Here is an 8,001-nt window from a genome sequence, read left to right on the forward strand (position 1 = left end):
TGCTGGCAGGTGTATAAAATCGAGCACACCACCATTCAATCTCCATAGACAAACATTGGCAGTAGAATGGCCTTACTAAAGAGCTCAGTGATGTTCAATAAGTCAGTTTGTCTAATTTCTGCCCTGCTAGAACTGCCCCGGTCAACTGTAAATGCTGTTATTGTGAAGTGGAAAGATCTGGGAGCAACAACTGCTCAGCCACGAAATGGTAGGCCACACAAGCTCCCAGAATGGGACTCTCCTCGGTTGCAACACTCACTACCAAGTTCCAAACTGCCTCTGGAAGCAACGTCAGCACAATAATTGTTCGTTGGGAGCTTCATGAAATGGGTTTACATGGTCGAGCAGCCACACACAAACCTAAGATCACCATGCACAATGCCAAGTGTCGGCTGGAGTGGTGTAAAGCTCGCCGCCATTGGACTCTGGAGCAGTTGGAACGCGTTCTCTGGAGTGATGAATCACTCTTCACCATCTGGCAGTCCGACGGACGAATTTGGTTTGGCGGATGCCAGAAGAATGCTACCTGCTCCAATGCATAGTGCCAACTGTAAAGTTTGGTGGAGGAATAATAATGATCTGGAGCTGTTGTTCATGGTTCAGGCTCCTTAGTTCCAGTAAAGTGAAATCTTATCTTAGTGCTACAGCATACATTCTAGACAATTCTGTGCTTCCAACTTTGTGGCAACAGTTTGGTGAAGACCCTTTCCTGTTTCAGCATGACAATGCCCCCATGCACAAAGCGAGGTCCATACAAAAATGGTTTGTCGAGATCGGTGTGGAAGAACTTGACAGGCCTGCACAGAGCCCTGACCTCAATCCCATCGAACACCTTTGGGATGAATTGGAACGATGACTGCGAGCCAGGCCTAATCGCCCAACATCAATCAGTGCCCGACCTCACTAATGCTGTTGTGGCTGAATGGAAGCAAGTCCCCGCAGCAATGTTCCAACAGCTAGTGGAAAGCCTTCCCAGAAGACTGGAGGCTGTTGTAGCAACAAAGGGAGGACCAACTCCATATTAATTCCCATGATTTGGAATGAGATGTTCGACAAGCAGGTGTCCACATACTTTTGGTCATGTAGTGTATGTTGTTTTTTTGTGATTCCATATGACATGCTTCAAAATCAAGTTTGATACTGAATGTACATACCGAATGCATTGTTTTATTAAAGTACTTTTTTCATCATATTAATTTGTTTGATTTCAATTGACACATAATTTCTCATCTTAAAACAGTGTTTGATCCCATATTTAATAAAAATATTGTATTATTTTTGAGTTGACACATAACCTCAGCTTGCGACCAAGTGAGATCTACTCTTTACGACCAAGCCAGAGACCTTGAATCTTCATTGCTCCCATTGGAGCATGGCGGACATTTTCTATTCTAAACAGTAGTTCTGTTGTATTGGGGGTTTGTGGTTGGTGCAGATAGACCTCTGGTAGTATTGGTAGAACATCCAGCCAAACAGAACAGTAGTTTAGTACTGTTTCTGATTTCACAGTAGCATGACATGACTCTGGCTGATACCATTGACACCACTGGAAACCATGATCTCCTCAGACGTTCCTGTCCGTTAAATGGCTGCCATTTGTGGCATTGCTGTATTTAAGCAGTCTCACCTAGTCAAATAAAATAACCCAATGGTTTTGAATAACATGAAAACAACTAGCACTATTACTACTTTTTCAAACTCCCGTCACAAGTAGATGCTTTGAGATTTAAGAATAAGGATTGTGCAAGCGCAATATTTTGTGAACAGACACAGCGTAAACATTGCTACTGCATAGTGGGTTTGATTGATTTCCAGGCCAAGTCTCAGATGCCTGCGGAGCGAGGCTGGTAAGGATGATAACCTGTGTGTGTGTGTGTGTGTTTAGGGAGAGGCCAGTGTAGGTTACCACTCTTATTACATATCATATTATGCTGGTCAAGGAGGAATGCATTGGTTTCAATGCTGGCCGGTTCAAGGGAATCCTCATTTCCTGGAAGAAGACGGGTTAGGTTTGAGGCATTATTATGATGTTCCAAAACAGCAGATTTGATTTCAAACAAGCCCTGCGTCCCCATTTGCATTGGAATTGCTTTTCTTGTACGCGTGCTGTTGCGCACTTCCTCAAATTTCCATTGTCCATGACCTGCTCTGCGGTTTCCAAGTGTAACACTACACCACTCCGTATTTATTTTATGTGCTGATTCTGCTGCCTGGGCAGAGAGAGACTTTCAGACCGAAAGGAACAGGAATTTAGTCTTTGGGCACCAAGCCTTTGTAGATCTGTTGTTTGTGGAAGGAGGGCACGGAGGACTCTCATTCCACAACCTTTGCATCCTAAGACAGTGGTTCCAAACCAGGGGTACTAGGACCCTGGGGGTACTTGGCCTGTCCACAGGGGGTACTTGAGAAGACTCATGAGACCATTGGCTTACTGGTAAAATGCACATGAGGGGTACTACTCCAGGCAGAGCAAAATTCAGTTGGTGTAGAGTAACCGAAAAAGGTTGGGAACCACTGTCCTAAGAGAACGTGTGTGACCCTTCTGTATGAGATGTGCTAGCAGAGAAGGTGGGGTTAATGGGTGGTTGGAGGTTAGGGGTGTGTTTGTGGGAAGAGTGGAGTCAATGGTTTTGGATGTGAAGGTGTGTGTGTGTGTGTTTGGGTTGTCTGAATGAGCTCAGCTTTAGGGTGTGTGTGTGTTGATAACTCAGGCTTTGCATGAGGCACAGGCTGGAGCATTGGAGCTAAAGGTCAGAGGAGGAAGTGACCGTCTGTACTTCCTGTTCTCCTGTTGGAGGCGTGGCCCGATTAGCTCATTTACATTTAGGATGCATCTCAATAGTCTAAAGTAACTTTGATCTACATTGATGTGAATGGACTAGACAGGTGTCAAATTACTGATAGACATTCCACCATATTATCTTATGTCATACTGTGTTCCAACAAGTCACTTCAGACTGTTGAGATGCCAAGAATGTACTCCTTTATATCTATCTGTACATAAAAGAACTGAGAGAACCTTTATGACACTTCTTCCACACAGCCAACCCAACTGCATAGATGAAAGGTCTTCCTCCTTTCCTCCCTCCTCTCTGTGTTATCTCCCCATCAGAGACAGAGGGAGTGCCGACACCGTGACATCATAAAAGGGAGACAGGCATGTTCCACTGTCCCAGAGTTCCGTATCCCTCCGCATGGTGGCACAGAACCGAAGCACACCCAGGCAATCCCAAAGAAAGTGTGTGCTGGGGATTTGTTAGTTCCAAATCCATGAAGCACAAGGGTATTGAGTGATGTGCAATTTCTGTTTTGGGATATGGTCTCTGGGATGGCGAAAGGTCATAGGGGTACTGTTTAGGGAATTGCAAGGTGATTTGAGGTTGAGTTGTCTTGCTGTCCTGCTAGTATAGTTTGTGGGTTATGCATGGTGATGTGTGGAAGTCTGCTGTCTCTGCTCTCTCTTCATCTGTATTGACACCTCTGATTGACTGTGTTTGTGTACACATGTGTGCGTGTGTGTGTGTACGACTGTGTGTGTGTGTGTGTGTGTGGTGTGTGTGTGTGTGTGTGTGTACAACTATGTGTGTGTGTTAACACGCTAGTAAAGTCAGTGGATCTTTTTATAGAGTTGTTTTCTGACTTAGTCCCCGGGAGACCTGTGTTTGGCTGCACCACTCTACACAAACTGCCTGCATAAATAACCCTGTTTATCACTACAGCATCTCCTCTCACACACAACACACACACACACACACACACACACACACACACAGCAGCGTCTCCTCACTCTTTATCTCCTCACTATTTATTTATTCTGTGTTTCCCGTCATGTTTTTTCTCTACTCCATTTCTAGAGGTTGATATGGCGCTGATAGCTGATGTTGACGGCAAACAGTGTTGCTCGTTTTTTCCAGGCCGTCACTCAACTCCTGAGTCGTCCCTGAGTTGCAGTGATGCTGATACGGTAACCGCCCGAGAGGCCCACACACACACACATACACACAAGGCCGGGGATGGCTGTTAGACACTGGGATAGATAGCAGCTAGCTGGGGTGTCTGAGTGACATGGGATCAATGGGCTCAGTTCATTTGTGTGATTGCAGGATGGAGTTTTGTCAGGGCTGATAGTGTGAGGTGAAGTGAGGCCCAGAACGGGACACTGTGCAGGGCGCTAGTATAGTTCCTCTCTACTCCACTCTATTCCACTCAACTCCACCAGGCCAGACCTGCACAGAAAGGTCTGGTTCCAGTCAAGTCTTGGATTGAGATGTCTGATTATCAGTCGCTTATGCTTGTACAGATCTGTCTGTCTCTCTGTCTGTCTCTCTCTCTGTCTCTCTGTCGGTCTCTCTCTTTTCTTTCTCTCTGTATCTCTCTTTCTCCCTCTCTGTACCTATCGCTGTCTGTCTCTATCTCTCTCTTCCTCCCTCCTCCCTCCTCCCTCTGTCTGTCTTACCCTCCAGCAGTACACTTGGTATGAACTTAAAATGTACCTCAACACGCTCATCATATATTTATAGACACACCACATCACCACATTTTATCAGCCCAGACAGTCTACGACTAGGCATGGCTAATACATGTTTTAAAGGAGTCATTAATTTGTGTAATAATGCTATGAAATACCTTAGCTAGTATTATACTGAATATGAGAGTATGGGTATAGAAGTCTAGGCCTAGTATGAGACTTTAAACTAAAGCCTTGGTGGCCTGTCCCCTCTCAACCTTCAGGCCATTAAACTAAACCCTTGGTGGCCTGTCCCCTCTCAACCTTCAGGCCATTAAACTAAACCCTTGGTGGCCTGTCCCCTCTCAACCTTCAGGCCATTAAACTAAACCCTTGGTGGCCTGTTCCCTGTCAACCTTCAGGCCATTAAACTAAAGCCTTTGTGGCCTGTTCCCTGTCAACCTTCAGGCCATTAAACTAAAGCCTTTGTGGCCTGTTCCCTGTCAACCTTCAGGCCATTAAACTAAAGCCTTTGTGGCCTGTTCCCTGTCAACCTTCAGGTTGTGTTTCCACATCAGACTATGGTCCACCATCACCATGGTGATAATCCTGACCACAGTAGTGGAGAAACAGGAAGCAGAAAGTGGATCTATCTGAGAGGTAGCTACTAGATGACATTAGAAAGGACAAAATTGTGACATTGTTCATATTCCAATGCACGTTTGTTTAGGGTTAGAGATATCCTTAGAGTGAGGGTTAAGGTCAGATTTGTGGTCACAGCGTTCCATACTTCTGCCCTTTCTCGCAGGCCAGATATGGATGTCTGTCTGCGATCAACTACACATTTTATTGTAGTGAACACCTCAGAAAGTGCTGTAGGCTTACGTTCTGTCCTTACCAGCATGGCCAAATAGTGACACCCTCTCTGAAACGTGTCTCCATCAGCCCTCAACCCCAGAGAGAGGGTCAGAGCGAGAGAGGCAGTAAGAGGAAATGAAAGTCATTAGAGAGGAGAGCTTCATGGCCCAAATGGGATTTGACTGTGCATCCCACATTGTTTCTATACATTGGTAGACTTAAAAGCCATGCACAACATGGGATTAAAAATGGGTGGAAAAGACCAATAAATAACCTTCAATAATAACCTCTCTTTTTTTCTCGAGGCCTACTTCTTTTCTTTCACTTTCTTTCTTCTCCCCCTCTCTCCCTCTCTCTTTCATTATCTCTTCTCTCTCTCTCTCCCTCCTCTACCCAGCCTCACCATTTCTCACACAGTCACTCGTCATCAGAATGTACTGGTTACTGTTGAACTCCTATACTCCCACACTACAGCTGCCGCTGTGCCACCACAATCCTTCAGAGGCTATTTGGGGTTGAAATTAAAGTATATTTTCCTAAAATTGAACCTTTTAACAAGACACGCTCTTCTCTCCTCCTCCCTTCTAAACAGCCACATAACAAGCTGGTGAATTGTTGCCCTTCTCATTCTAAGGGTATTAGGCACCATGTCCAACTTCAAAGCCTCTCTTAACTCCACACTTTAATTGTCTGCTCTCCCGGCTCTCTCACAGCATGCCATCTGATTCTGCTGACAACTGCACTTCTCCTTTCTCCTCCTTTCGTTCCATCTATTTTCCCCCTCTTGCCCTCCTCTCCTCTGTCCCCCTGTTGTCCAATCCTTCCATCTCTTCTTCCCTTCCTCTGCCCCCCTGCTGCTGTTGTCCGTTCCTTCCATCTCTCTTCCTCTCCTCTCACCCCCTGTCATCCTCTCTCTCTTTCCCCCTCTCCTGGCTCCTTTAAAGGCATTGTCCCCCTGTTGTCACCTCTTTAAAGGAGGGAGACACCATTTCCTCTTTGGAGTTTTGTTGCCTCTGGTGTGTACACACCAAACAAATTAGAAACAGTAAACCCATGTCCTCTCTGTCTCTCTCTCACTCTATCCCCCCACCTTCTCTCCAAACGGACATTCACACTTCCTTGGACATTCACACTTCCTTGTACTCACGGGCCCTAGTTGATAATTGCCATAAGCCTCCCTCTTGGTTTCATTTTCCATTGTCCTCCCCAAAATTCTTGGGTCTGGCTTGAGATAAAGGGATGATGACTTCAAAGGGAGCTGCTAAGAGTTTAACCCCGAGCTGAAAGGAGCAGCAGACAATAGGATAATTGAGAGCAGTTACTGATCACAGGGCTACAGCACTGAGAGGAGAGGGCAACACGCACACACACACACACACACAGTGACACACTTCACACTGATTTCCACACTCAGACACTCACACACTCTCATACTCACACACACTCTCTCTCTCTTTCTCTCTCTCTCTCTCTATTAAGTGTGGAGTTTACAGCAGCAGCTGAGGTGGCCGGTAGCTAGCATGGGGAGGACAGGTCAGAGCTGTTCAGGATACAATATACCCCCAGCCATAAAAGCACCAAAACATCAGGGGTAGCTAACCCTGCCCCTGCTCCTCTCCCCTATTATGTATATTTTTATAGGGCCAGGGCAGAATAGAGGTCAGTAGGGCCAGGGCAGAATAGAGGTCAGTAGGGCCAGGGCAGAATAGAGGTCAGTAGGGCCAGGGCAGAATAGGGGCCAGTAGGGGGCAGAATAGGGGTCAGTAGGGCCAGGGCAGAATAGAGGTCAGTAGGGCCAGGGCAGAATAGAGGTCAGTAGGGCCAGGGCAGAATAAGGGTCAGTAGGGCCAGGGCAGAATAGGGGTCAGTAGGGCCAGGGCAGAATAGAGGTCAGTCTCAGTAGGTGGAGGCTGAGGTGTCCTCGAAGGGGGCCCTGCCATATCAAAGGCCCAACTGGCCCCTGGCAGCAGTAGGAGGTATAGGGGCTATTTCCATGGGGATGGGGTTTTACCTCTGTGCATTTACTGTCAGAGGTTAGGTTCTCCCCCCACCGTTACACCACCAATGGTAAACAAAGGGTTATGGTGTTGGGTTAATGTTCTATGAGTGAGAAGGGATAGATAGAACATCAGCACAGCCAATGGCTTTGAGAAGGAGCTGCATGGATATCCAAATAAACACTGACCTAGTCAGCCATCTTGTTCAAAGACTAGTTTACAGTGTACTTAGTAGCTCTACTAATCACTGTATGGAGTCCCAGAGGGGACAAACAAGGCAGTCTTATAAAGTAACATCCAGATGTCCTTGACACCACTGTCTGCCACAGACAAAAACAGGCCCCACAGCTGCCTGCGCCAATCAATGAGTGCATTATGGGTAAAATGGCTGGGTTGTCTACTACGGGCCTTCTTCTCTTCATCAGCTCATCACATACTCCTCCTCCTCCCCCCTTTTTGTGGTGTAAAAAGCCGGACATTGATATCATTGATATAAAAGGTTGCCTCGTGTGCCAGGATTGTAGAGCAAATGGGACACTAATAGAAAGGAGATGATTGATTTTTAAAAAAGCGGCTGAACGCTAAATCGAACTTAGCGGTTGTACTCTGCGGTCCTCTCTATCCATATGATATAGCCTAGCTATTAATCCTACATTCAGACTGGATTTCTCTATTGTGAGATCAACATGATAGTTTTAA

This window comes from Coregonus clupeaformis, unplaced genomic scaffold (assembly GCF_020615455.1).
Source record: "Coregonus clupeaformis isolate EN_2021a unplaced genomic scaffold, ASM2061545v1 scaf2761, whole genome shotgun sequence".
Classification (NCBI taxonomy): domain Eukaryota; kingdom Metazoa; phylum Chordata; class Actinopteri; order Salmoniformes; family Salmonidae; genus Coregonus; species Coregonus clupeaformis.